Below are 14,261 nucleotides of genomic sequence, written 5' to 3' on the forward strand. Positions count from 1 at the left end.
GGGAGACCAAAATCAGAGGGAGCTGTTTGCTGTAGTAAACTCAAGGTTAGACATCAGGCGTGTCTGAGTTAGGGATTTCGTATTTCCTGCTTCTCTCTGACTTCCCTCTAATGTGTTGCCAGAGCCTTCTCCCAGCTGTGAGTTCCCGGAGCTCCTCTTGTTACTCTGGGCCTGGCATTCCTAATTCTTTGTCCCCCTTCAGCCCTATAGACTACAGCCTTTCCCAAATTCAAAGAACAGCCGAAGCCCCACCCCTGCCAATGACATCACTATTTCCAATAGCAACCAAGGATTTTGCTGGCTCCACTGTAAATGCTTCCTAGGGGACAAAGCAGGTGGGTGGTCTCCACACCTAAGTGCTGAGCAGTGCAGGGGGAATCCTGGACCCTCCGGTTCGCACTCCTGGCTCCTGTCACTAACACTGTCTTCCTGGAGCAGAGGACAGGCAGGCCTGTGGCGTTGTTCAAGCCCCCTGTCTTGCATCCCTTTCCTCTCTCTGCTGCCTGGGTGGGTTACATGCCTTCATACTCTACATTGAGGAATGAGCTCCAGCCTCAGGGTTCTGGCACTCTAACAGCTTTCAGAAGGCCGAGAGTTGACACCTCCTACAGATGAGTTGGGGCCACCTCCAGACATCTATGGCTTCTGGCAAGTCAGGACCTGAAGCGTGTGTAGGGCTGGGCCTGGGCTCTTCCTCCATGACAGGGGAAGGAGTCGCCAGTCCACCTCACACCCCCAGAGGAGCTGGAGACTGCTCCTACCGATACAGTAGAGCCCACTACTGAATATTCAGAGATCAGTAAGCAATTCTTCCCAGCCAGGAATTTGAAATTGACCACAGTAGAGTTATTTAATTAATTTGTTTGTTTGTTTATTTGTTCATTTTTTGAGACAGGGTCTTTCTGTGTAACAGCTCTGACTGTCCTGGAACTCGCTTCATAGACCAGGCTGGCCTCGAACTCACAGAGATCCGACTGCCTCTGCCTCCCAAGTGCTGGGATTAAAGGCATGTGCCACCACTACTCCCTGAGTTACTTATTTATACCATGGAAGACTTACCAAGCAGCAGGGCTTCCTGACCCACTTTCTGAAAGTCCATTTGCCAACATACAACTGCCCCTCTCAAGCTATAGGTCCTCAATCTTTTGGTATAAACTCCTTGGGATGGTCCCAGTAATGAGAGCAAGACAGAGGCTTAGCCCACCCATCATCTCTTTCAACTCTGTTCCCTATTAATTTGGGGCCTTCTTCTATCCCCCTACATCATGGCTGTTACAGTCATAGAAGCTACCAATCTTGCTTCCCCCTGTTCTAATAACAGATTGACTAATAAATTGGCTTGGGTTAGGACCTCTCTAGGCCCCAGGGAGACAAAGGCTATGAACATGGCAGAAAATGATTAGGAGTAGCCTGTGGTGGGTCCCCAGGTTGGGTTGGGACTGAACCTCAGTTCTGCTCCTAGGCCACTATGGTCAGTCCTGCTCTGCAAAGAGCACCTGGGAAGGAGGCTGTGGATGCTCATGGCTCTACCCATGCTCTTCTGTCTGCTCTGGCGATTGCAGCCCTACCATGAAGGGGTTTTCTCTCTCAAACTCCTAGTTTAAGTCAGTCAGACACAGGACCCATTGACCTCAGTTCACAGACAAATACGGGCTGGAGTTGGGTGGTGGTGGTGCATGCTTATAATTAAAAAATAAAGCAAAGGGGGGTGGAGAAGAGGAGTGGAGATAGGGGGAGGGGAGTGGGGGGAGGGTGCAATATTTGGGAGGAGGGGAGGGAAATGGGAAACGGGGAGCAGGTGGAAATATTAATTAAAAAATAAAAAAAATAAAGCAAAACTAAATAAAACCAAATATGGATTTGGGGTTTTTTTTGGGGGGAGGGGGCTTGAGACGTGGTTTCTCTGTGTATCTCTGGCTGTCCTGGAACTCACTCTGTAGACCAGGCTGGCTTCAAACTTAGAGATCTGCCTGCCTCTGCCTCTCAAGTGGTGGGATTAAAGATGTTTTTCACTGGGGCTGGAGAGATGGCTCAGTGGTTAAGAGCACCAGCTGCTCTTCCAGAGGTCCTGAGTTCAATTCCCAGCAACCATATGGTGGCTCATAACCAACCATCTGTAATGAGATCTGGCGCCCTCTTCTGGCGTGTGGGCATACACGCAGGCAGAATGTTGTATACATATTTATTTATTTATTTATTCATTTATTTATTTATTTATTTATTATGTATACAACATTCTGTCTGTGTGTATGCCCGCAGGCCAGAAGAGGGCACCAGACCCCATTACAGATGGTTGTGAGCCACCATGTGGTTGCTGGGAATTGAACTCAGGACCTCTGGAAGAGCAGGCAATGCTCTTAACCTCTGAGCCATCTCTCCAGCCCTAAATAAATAAATCTTAAAAAAAAAAAAAGATGTTTTCCACCATCATCTGGTAAAATATGGATTGTTAGTCAGCCCAGGTGGCCCATTAAGGCGAGTCACTGCAACCCAGGCTCAAGGTCAACCTATGGATGCATTTTCACAGAGTGGAAGCCAGTTTGAAAGGAGGAAGCTAACAATACTCAAAGAGAGGAGAGGTAGGAGCCATGTATAGACATCTCTCTCTGGGCAGAGGATAAGCCTTTACTTGATGTTCAGCTGCTGGGGGCTTCTTCCGCTTGGACTGGGGGGCGGGGCTGGCCAGCAGTAGGCCTGGCCATCAGGTAAAGTCATCTGGGGCAGCAAAGGGCCTCACAGAGAGCAGCCAGTTACCAGCAAGAATTCCGAGCCAGTCTCAACCGTCTCCAACATCATCCCACATTGTTGTCCACACTGCTCAATGCCTGCCTCCACCACCGCCCCTCTTCCCTGTCCCTGTCCTCTCTAGCACTGTAGGTAGAGAGGAAAGTCTCAGAACTTGGAGGGCTCCAGGTGTCAAGCTTATGGTTATCACACATTTTGAAATAGGCACAGAGTAAAGGATTCAGTCCTTAGGTGCCCTTTCAGGGCCTGCTACTTCAGACTTGGCGGTTGGGGCTGCCTTCTTCACGCACATGTCACATCAGCCAACTGGACAAGAATGTCCTCTTTTTTATTCATTTTTTATTGATTTTTAAAAGATTTATTTATTTTATTTATACAGTATCCTGCCTGTAGGCCAGAAGAGGGCACCAGATCTCATTATAGGTGGTTGTGAGCCAACATGTGGTTGCTGGGAATTGAACTCAGGACCTCTGGAAGAGCAGCCAGTGCTCTTAACCACTGAGCCATCTCTCCAGCCACTTTATTGATATTTATTGAGCTCTACATTTTTCTCTGCTCACCTTCCTGTCTCTCCCCTCCCCCTTCAACCTTCCCCCAAGGTCCCCATGCTCCCAATTTACTCAGGAGATCTTGTCTTTTTATACTTTATACTTCCCATGTAGATTATATCTATGTAAGTCTCTCTTAGGGTACTCATTGTTGTCTAAGTTCTCTGGGATTGTGGTTTGTAGACTGGCTTTGTTTGCTTTATGTTTAAAAAACACCTATGAGTGAGTACATGTGATAACTGTCTTTCTGTGTCTGGGTTACCTCACTCAAAATAATGTTTTCTAGTTCCACCCATTTTCCTGCAAAATTCAAGCTGTCGTTATTTTTATCTGCTGTATAGTACTCTGTTGTGCAAATGTACCACATTTTTCTTACCCATTCTTTGGGCAAAGAGCATTTAGGTTATTTCCAGGTTCTGGCTATGACAAACAAAACTGCTATGAACATAGTTGAGCACATGTCCTTGTGGCAAGATTGAGCATCCTTTGGATATATACCCAAAAGTGGTATTACTGGGTCTTGAGGAAGGTTGCTTCCTAATTTTCTGAGAAATCACCACACTGACATCCAAAGGGTCTGTACCAGCTTGCATTCCCACCAGCAATGCAGGAGTGTTCCCTTTTCCCCACAACCTCTCCAGCATAAGTTGTCATCAGTGTTTTTGATCTTGGCCATTCTTACAGGTGTAAGATGGAATCTCAGAGTTGTTTTGATTTGCATTTCTCTGATGACTAAGGATGTTGAACATTTCCTTAAGTGTCTTTCAGCCATTTTAGATTCCCTGTTGAGAAGTCTCTGTTTAGGTCTGTACTCCATTTTTTTTTTTTTTTGGATTATGTGATCTTTTGGTGTCCAATTTCTTGAATTCTTTGTATATTTTGGAGATCAGACCTCTGTCTGATGTGGGGTTGGTGAAGATCTTTTCCCATTCTGTAGGCTGTCGTTTTGCCTTGTTGACCGTGTCCTTTGCTTTACAGAAGCTTTTCAGTTTCAGCAGGTCCCATTTATTTATTGTTTCTCTCAGTGTCTGTGCTGCTGGAGTTCTATTTAGGAAGTGGTTCCCTGTGCCAATGCGTTCAAGTGTACTTCCCACTTTCTCTTCTATAAGGTTCAGTGTGGCTGGCTTTATGTTGAAGTCTTTGATCCCTTTGGACTTGAGTTTTGTGCATGGTGATAGATATGGGTCTATTTTCATTCTTCTACATGTTGATATCCAGTTATGCCAGCACTACTTGTTAAATATGCTTTCTTATTTCCATTTGATATTTTTTGCTTCTTTACCAAAGATCAGGTGTTCGAAGATGTGTGGATTGATATCCAGCTCTAAGAATGTCCTCTTAAGGGTTGACTGGAACCTCTCTCCTCTCTGGTTAAGGCTATCAAATAAAAGATAGAGATAACAAGGCCCGCCAGGCAGTGGTGGCGCATGCCTTTAATCCCAGCACTTGGGAGGCAGAGACAGGCGGATCTCTGTGAGTTCGAGGCCAGCCTGGTCTACAAGAGTTAGTTCCAGGACAGGAACCAAAAGCTACGGAGAAACCCTGTCTCGAAAGAAAAAAAAAAAAGAGAGATAACAAGGCTCCATTTCTCAGTTTATGTATATGAGTGTATGTGCAAACTGTGTATTTATATGTGGAGATGTACATGTGTGTGTAGTGTATTGTGTATGTATTCGTGTATGTGGGTACATGTGTGTATATGCATGTGTGCTTGTGCACGTTTTGTGTGGCAGAGATCTATATATGGTGTTTTTCTCTATCTCTCTTCACTTTATTTTTTAATATGTGTGCATGCCTATGCAAGCATGTGGAGGTCAGAGGACAACTTGTACAAATTGACTCTATCTTTCAATGCGTGAGACTCAGGGATAGACCCCAGGTTATCAGAATTGTCTTCGTAACGATGCTCACTGAGCCACCTTGCCTTTCAGCTTTTTTTTTTTTTTTTTTTTTTTTGAGACAGGGTCTCTCACTGAGTCTGAAGCTTATCAATTTGAGTAGATCAGCTGACCAACAAGTCCCTAGGACCTTCCTGGACCAAGCACCCCTACTCTAGGGTTGCGGGCACATGCCGACATGACCTGCTTTTTTTTTTTTTTTAAATATTTATTTTTATTTATTTATTATGTATATAATATTCTGTCTGTGTGCATGTCTGCAGGCCAGAAGAGGGCACCAGACCTCTTTACAGATGGTAGTGAGCTACCATGTGGTTGCTGGGAATTGAACTCAGGACCTTTGGAAGAACAGGCAATGCTCTTAACCACTGAGCCATCTCTCCAGCCCATGACCTGCTTTTTAACATGGATCTGGGACCCACACTGAAGTCCTCAGGCTTGCGCACAAGCTCCTCACCAGCTCTTATCTCCCCAGCCTCTGGCAGTTCCTATAAGTAGGTCAGGAGCATCATTGCCGGCACCTTAGCTGGGATCTGTATAAAGGGATGCTTGTGCTTTAATGCCCTGGCATCCAGGTCCTGGGAAACGATGGTGCTTGAGCTTTTCAACTCCTTTCTCTTTGTAACTGGGGTGGGGGCATGAAGCCCCATTGTCTCCTTTCCTGACAATCTGGAGCAGGAGACAGGAGGCTCCCCTGAGAGTGCTGCCCAGAGGGCCCAGTTTTATATTGCACAGCTGGGCACTGAGTTTGCTTATTAGTGGTACTCAGGCCTAACTTTAGAAGACTCCCCAGGAAAACTGATCACACTTCTGATTATGACTAAATGCTACTCTGTGTCCCTCACATGCAAGCTCCCAAAGTCCTTTTGCTCCCCCTGCAGTCACTCATCTAAATAAGGCTTCAGAACATTTCCTGGGGATTACAAGGGGCTCTCTCTCCTCTGCTAGGGCAGGACAAATGGCTCAGTGTTGACTAGTTTTACGTCAGCTTGACACAAGCTGGAGTCATCTGAGGGGAGAAAACCTCGATTAAGAAAACGAATCAACAGGATCCAGCTATAAGGAGTTTTCTTTTTTTTTCTTTTTCTTTCTTTCTTTTTTTTTTTTTTTTTTTTTTTTTGGTTTTTCGAGACAGGGTTTCTCTGTGGTTTTGGAGCCTGTCCTGGAATTAGCTCTTGTAGACCAGGCTGGCCTCGAACTCAGAGATCTGCCTGCCTCTGCCTCCTGAATGCTGGGATTAAAGGTGTGCACCACCATCACCTGGCTAAGGTGTTTTCTTAATTATTGATTGATGGGGGAGAGACGGCCCCCTGTGGCTGGTGTCATCCTTAGTCAGGTGGTCCTGGTTTCTATAAGAAGGTAGACTGAGCAGGGTGGTGGTGACACACACCTTTAATCCCAGCACTCTGGAGTCAGGACAGGCAGATCTCTGAGTTTGAGGCCACTCTGGTCTATTGAACAAGTTCTAGGACAGGCTCCAAAGCTACAGAGTAAACCTTGTCTCAAAAAAAAAAAAAAAAAAAAAAAAAAAAAAAAAAAAAGAATTTAATTGGGCTGCTGAAAAGACGGCTCAGCTAGTAAAGGCTAGGCTCACAACCAAAAATATGAATTTGGGGGGCTGGAGAGATGGCTCAGTGATTAACAGCACTTGCTGCTCTCTCCCAGAGGACCCAGATTCAATTCCCAGCACCCACATGGTAGTTCACAACTGTCAGTAACTCCAGGGAATCTGACACCTTCATATCAAATACACATAAAATAGCCAGGTGGTGGTAGCGCATGCCTTTAATTCCAGCACTCAGGAGGTAGAGGTAGGCAGATCTCTGTGAGTTCAAAGCCAGCCCGGTCTACAGAGTGAGTTCCAGTACAGTCAGGTCTACACAGAGAAACCCTGTCTCAAAACATCCCTCTCCCCATCCCACAAAGAAAGGTCTGCAACATGCCTGGACTTTCATCTGAATTTCTGACTGGAGTTTCAAAACAATTGTTAAGTGAGTTTAGGTTTGGAATTGGAAGCTGACTTTTAACTGCATCTGCCTCCCAAGTGATGGGATCAAAGACATATGCCACTACCACCCTGGCAGTTACACACACCTTTAATACTCAGGAAGCAGAGGGAGGCAGATCTCTGAATTCCAGGGCAGTCTGGTCTACAGGGTGAGTTCCAGAATCTGGGCTACACAGAGAAAAGTTGTCTCAAAAAAAGAAAAAGAAAAGAAATAAAACTTTAAAAAATAGAACATTTTTCATGATATTGAAGAGGCCTAACTTAACATTAGTACAGCCATGATAGGCTTCAGACTAAGAATACTGGGACTAGGCCTCACCTAACAGTAACCAGGAAACCCACAGAGTGCACCCTGTGGGGGAACCAATCAAAATGAAAACAAACAAGTACTCGATGCTCCAGAACATTAAGAATAGCTTACCTAATTTGCATACAGGCTGCCAATTTCCTTGTAGCAATGCCAGTACCAATCCCTGTTTGATAAGACCTCTGCCCAATCAGGAGTTCAACCCCCAACTGAATCCATAATTCCATAATCCCCCCCCATCCTTTCCTCCTTAAAAACCCTACCATAGCTGAGTTCAATGTTCTCTGATCCAACTGCTGTGTCAGAACAGGCAGAGGACCCAAGCTCAAGCTTGCAATTAAAGCTCTTTGCTTTTGCATATACTCAGACTCCTGGTGGTCTCTAGGTGGGTGGGGGGCTCATGGTTAGTATTCAGATGTCTGTGCTGGCCTGCCCTTGGCTGCCTGATAGGATGCTCCTCAGTTGCAGCTACTAAGAGTACCTTCTGTGAACATTCACTATGTTCCCTTTAACAAGTGAGGCTTGCCTTCCTCATGTGTGTGTGTGTGCGCGCGCGCACGCGCTCGTGTTCCTTTTTCTCTCTCTCTCTGTTTCTCTACCTGACTCTCTGTCTCTCTCCCCTTCTCTCTCTCTCTCTCCCTCTCTCTCTTCTGCTAGTCTTGTTTTTTTTTTTTTTTTTTTGGTTTTTCGAGACAGGGTTTCTCTGTGGTTTTGGAGCCTGTCCTGGAACTAGCTCTTGTAGACCAGGCTGTCCTCGAACTCACAGAGATTCATCTGCCTCTGCCTCCCGAGTGCTGGGATTAAAGGTGTGCGCCACCACCGCCCAGCTCTTCACCACTCTTGTCCCCAGGACTGGTCTTAGCCCCCCTCTCTGCATCCCCTGTGCTCCTTTCTCTGCCCCTTTTTCTCCCCTTTTATTTATTTCATTTAATTTACTACAAATAATTAGAAATTTTATATCAACTACAGTATTTTTATTTTTATTTTGATTTTTTGAAATAGAGATTTTCTGTGCAACCCTGGCTGCCCTGGAACTTTCTTTGTAGACCAGGCTGTCCACTGAAAGCAGAAGCCAGGAGCAAATCCAACCCTGGGGGTCAACCCAGTCCTGGGACACTGGCAGACCAGGAGTGAGCCAACGATCTGACTCTGAGTCTGAGACCACCCTACAATTCACAATCCCAGAGAACTTAGACAACAATGAGGACACTAAGAGAGACTTACATAGATCTAATCTACATGGGAAGTAGAAAGTAGAAAAAGACAAGATCTCCTGAGTAAATTGGAAGCACGGACACCTTGGGGAAGGAGAGCAGAGAAAAATGGAGAGCTCAATAAATATCAATAAAAAAAAATCCAGCGAACGGGACTCTGTTGCTACCCTCTGCTGGCTTGACCTTATGAGAAGGGAGCCGTACAAGATGAGAGTCTCGCCGGGCGGTGGTGGCGCACGCCTTTAATCCCAGCACTCGGGAGGCAGAGGCAGGCAGATCTCTGTGAGTTCGAGACCAGCCTGGTCTACAAGAGCTAGTTCCAGGACAGGCTCCAAAACTACAGAGAAACCCTGTCTCGAAAAACCAAAAAAAAAAAAAAAAAAAAAAAAAATGAGGGTCTTTTTGTTGGCAGTGGTTGTTTTTGTTTGAGACAGGTTTTCACTATTTCTCCCAGACTGGACTTGAACTCACCTAGTTTTACTAGCCTCAAGCTCAGTAATTCTCCTGTCTCAACCACCAAGTCTGGACTTGAACACTAGATGCTGCTCCCTTAGCCTCCAGAGTGCTGGAATCATAGGGTGTGCCATTATCGCTGCCAGATTTTAAACTGCTGTTTCACATGGGCAGTTCTGGATTTTCCACTTGGTGAGTTGGTCTTGGCAACTTTAGGAATTCCCCTAGTTCATTTAAGTTTCTTGATGTATGAGTATATTTGTCTTAGTCTCTTATATCTACTTATCTCTCCCTCTCCCTCCTTTTCTTCCTCTTTTCCTTTCTTCCCTGCCCTCTTCCGTCCTCCCCAACAGGGTCTCAATCTGTTCTGACTTTGAACTTGAAATCTTCCTGCATCAGCCTCCTAAGCACTAAAATTATAGCTGTGGGCTATAGGTAGCCCCCACCCCAAGTCTGTTAATGTGGAAACTTTTAAGACTTTCCATCTCTTCTGTTGTGAAATTTTTTTGTTTTTGTTTTTTGAGACAGGGTTTCTCTGTAGCTTTTGCGCCTGTCCTGGAACTTGCTCTGTAGACCAGGCTGGCCTTTAATTCACAGACGTCTGCTGGCCTCTGCTTCCTGAGTGCTGGGATTAAAGGCGTGTGCCACCACTGCTTGGCTCCAACCTTTTTTTTTTTTTTTTAAATGATTTAATACACACACACACACACATATATTCCTACATCCCAATTTATATCCCTTTCCTCCTCTCCAGAATCTCCCTCAATCTCTCCTCTGCCCCACCCCATCCACTTCTCCATTTCTTTCTTTTTTTAAAAGATTTATTTATTATGTATACATATATACCTGCAGGCCAGAAGAAGGCACGAGATCTCATTTTAGATGGCTGTGAGCCACTATGAGGTTGCTGGGAATTGAACTCAGGACCTCTGGAAGAGCAGCCAATACTCTTCACCTCTGAGCCATCTCTCCAGCCCTTATCCTCTGTTTCTATTCAGAAAAGGGCGGACTTTCCATGGATAGTAACCAAACGTAGTATGTTAAATGTCAGTAAGATTAGGCACCTCCCGTTGTATTAAGGTTGGAGAAGGCAATCCAGTTTGAGGAAGAGGATCCTAAAAGCTGGCAAGAGTCAGAGACAGCCTTGGCTCCCACTATTAAGAGTCCCACAGGAGAACCAGAGACCTCTGCAGGTCCTGGTGTGACCCACTGAAGGAGTAGGCCTGAGCCAAAACCTCTGTGGGTCTGGGTGCGAGTCTGGAACCTCTGAGGAAGTAGACAGGAGTCAGAGACCTTTGCCAGACAGGGCCCAAGCCAGGGACCTCTGCAAAAGTGGGCCCAGACCAGGGACATTTATGGAAAAGGGTCTGAGCCGGTGACCTAGGCCAGAACAGGCCTGAGATAGCAAACTCCACAGGAGCAGGTACAAGGGAGCAACCACTGAGGGAGTAGGCCAGAACCAGAGACCTTTGTGGGTCCAGAAGTAAGTCCAGGACTTCTGAAAGAGTAGGCCTGAGCCAGGACATCTGTGGGTACAGGCATGAGTCTGGGACCTCCAAGGAAGTAGGCCTGAGCCAGGACCTCTGCCAGAGAAAGCCCAAGGTAGGTAGCAACCTTAGCAGAAAGAGCCCCAAGAAAGCAATCTCCATGGGAGCAGGCCCGAACGACCCCTCATATTGCAGAGTAAACCCCGTGAGCACCAAGCGACCTTCAGGAACATGGAGTGACCAAAGGGGTGACTGGAACTGTGGCCCTAACTGCACCATCTGAGCCTTGGATCCACTGTCACCTGTAAGATTTATCACCAGAGTCACAGACAGCCCCAACTACACCAATCAGAGGAAAAGATGGGTAGACAAGGTAAGAACACACACAACACCACAAAGAGCAACTAAACACCAGTAAACACTAGTGGCCCTACAACAGCAAGACTTGAACAACCAAATACAGATGAAGCAAAACAAAATGACCTAGAAAATAACTTTAGGAGAATGTTTGAGGCCCTTAAAAAGAAAATGAAAATCCCCTCAAAGAAATGGAGGAAAAGACAAACAAAAAACTGGAATACATTGAAAGACTTTGGGGCACCTTAGCATTACTGCACCCCCTTCCTGGGAACCAGGACCCTGGTAACCAACCACGCATACACGGGAGCTTTGAGTACTTTCCATCCCCTTTGTAGTCTTTCTTCAATAGACCCAGACTCTGGAACTGGGGTGAGACGACCTGCAGATAACCTGCAAGTGTTCCTCCTTGTTCAACCAACCCAGCAACCGCCATAGCTTTGATCAATTAGAGTTAGCTGACCATTAAATGAACTAGTCAAAATAGTTGACAAATGATTTCTGGACTCTCCCTTTTGATTCTGTACTATCCCCTCCCTGATTTTGTGTTTTTTTTCCTTTAAAAGAGCCTGTAATAGACGAAGCAGGGGTCCTTCTCCTCTTGAGGTTGAGGGACCTCTGCCGCAGCAGCAGAATAAAAATTCCTCTTGCTATTGCATCAACCGTACTGAGAGTGTCTCTTGGGGCGACCTCCTCCTTGGTGGGGCTTTAGGGCCCAACAACATCAAGAAATCCCTTAAATAAAACCAAGAAAAAGCAATCAAACATATGAAAGAAACTATTCAAGACTTGAAAACTGGGCCAGGTGGTGGTGGCACATGCATTTAATCCCAGCAACTGGGAGGCAGAGGCAGGTGGATCTCTGTGAGTTCAAGACCAGCCTGGTCTACAAGAGCTAGTTCCAGGCAAGGCTCCGAAGCTACAGAGAAACCCTGTCTCGAAAAACCAAAAACAACAACAACAACAAAAAACAACAACAAACAAACAAAACCAAAACCAAGATATTCCATGACAGAACCAGATTTAACCAATACTAACCAATACCTAGCCACAAACCCTGTCCTACTAGAAGAAAAACTCCAACCCAAGGGAGTTGGCTACATCTACAAAACAATAGATGATCTCATAGTGGCAAATACCAAAGAAGGGAAAAACACAAAAAACAACATCACCAACAAAGAAAACTAAAATAACAGTAGATAGCAATCACTGGTCATTAATATTCCTTAATATAAATGGACTCAACTCACCTATAAAGATACACAGGCTAACAGATTGGATACGAAAACAGAATCCATCCTTCTGCTGCATACAAGAAACACACTTCAACCTCAAAGACAGACCTCAGAGTAAATGGTTGGAAAAAAATTCCAATCGAATGGACCTAAGAAACAAGCTGGCATAGCTATCCTAATATCTAACAAAACAGACTTCAAACTAAAACCAATCATGAGGACATGTGCTCAACTATATTCATAGCAGCATTGTTTGTCATAGCCAGGACCTGGAAACAGCCTAAATGCCCCTCGATCGAAGAATGGATAAGAAAAATCTGGTACATTTACACAATGGAGTACTACACAGCAGAAAAAGATAATGATATCTTGAAATCTGCAGGCAAATGGATAGAGCTAGAAAACATCATATTGAGTGAGGTAACCAAGACTCACAAAGTCAATTATCATATCTACTCACTCATAAGTTGCTTTTAGACATAAAGCAAAGAAAACCACCCTACAATTCACAATCCCAGAGTACTTAGACAACAATGAGGACCCTAAGAGAGACATTCATGGATCTAATCTACATGGGAAGTATAAAAAGACAAGATCTACTGAGTAAATTGGGAACATGGGGACCATGGAAGAGTGTTGGAGGGGAGGGGAGAGGCAGGGAGGAAAGCAGAGAAAAATGTACAGCTCAATAAAAATCAATAAAAAAAAGAGAGTCATAGGAGAACCAATCTACAAAACTGTAACACAGTTTTTTAAAAAATTAAGAAAGGAAGGAAGAGAGAAAGAAAAGAAAAAAAGAAAAGATGGGGCTGGAAAAATGGCTCAGTGGTTGAGAGCATTGGCTGTTCTTCAAGGGGACCACATGGTAGCTCACATCCACCTGTAACTCCAGTTCCAGGGGGCTGACACAAAACCCTAATGCATATTTAAAAAAAAAAAAAAGACAACATTTCATTCCGTGGTCCAGGCTGGCTTGGAACTCACTACTTAATGCAAGACTAGTCTTGAAATTGTAGCACTCCTCCTTCCTCCCCCTCTGGAGTAGTAAGGCTCAGTTATGGACACAGACAGTGGTGTTGCTTGGCTGCTGGCATTACGGTACCGTGAGAAGGCTGAGGTTACCTCACTGCTCTCCGTGGCTGAATTGATTCTCCTCTCTCAACTCACTCAAGTCCTTAACTGACGCTAGATTCGGAACGTGGACAAGGATCTGTCCCACAGTGGATTATCATTCATTCTTGTCTGTCTTGAACTGGAAGATTTTCAGCTATAGGTTTATTTTCCTAGCAAACTCCTTCTTTCGTGGGGCGCTGGTGGAGCACGACTTTAATCCTAGCACTTGGAAGGCAGAGGCAGGCAGATCTTGTTGAGTTCGTGGCCAGTCTGGTGTACAAAGTGAGTTCCAAGACAGCCAGAGCAGTTACACCCGGGGGTGGGGGTGGGCCGGCAGCGACAAAACCCTCCTCCTTCCTATTGTCTCTCAAGGTTCACTCTTTAACTTTGAGCTCTAACTAGCCCTTTGGGATTCCAAATGCCATTTCATGGTCTCGAGCATTGGCAGCACGTGGGAATGTGCAGACCTGGCTCCAGAACGCCATCTTAATTTTAGGAAGCTATGCAGACCTCCAAAACATCGCACCATCTACCGTGATTTCAAGAAGCTACATTTTGAGGGCACTGTTGCAATTGCCTGATAGAGACCAGCAAGGTTAAAGTAGGGAGGGGGGCACGGGATCAGTAGGGTCTTCTGCAAGTCAAATGCTCACTGAGCAGGGAACCCTCCACACACGCAGAGATGTCACAGCTGAGCTGTAGGGCAGCCGCAGCTTCTGCCACTGGACAGTGGGCAGTTTTGGCGTTTTGGGTGTTTTAATCGAGGGAACCCCGCGCACCGCACAGTGCAGTCGTACACACGTAGCCAAGTCCATAGGGCTTGGAGTGGAATGGTCAGAAAAAAGGTCGCAGCGAGGAGAAAGAAAGAGCCAGCGCTCGGAACGGTGAGTCAGGCC

Source organism: Chionomys nivalis, chromosome 22 (assembly GCF_950005125.1).
Source record: "Chionomys nivalis chromosome 22, mChiNiv1.1, whole genome shotgun sequence".
NCBI classification, from domain to species: domain Eukaryota; kingdom Metazoa; phylum Chordata; class Mammalia; order Rodentia; family Cricetidae; genus Chionomys; species Chionomys nivalis.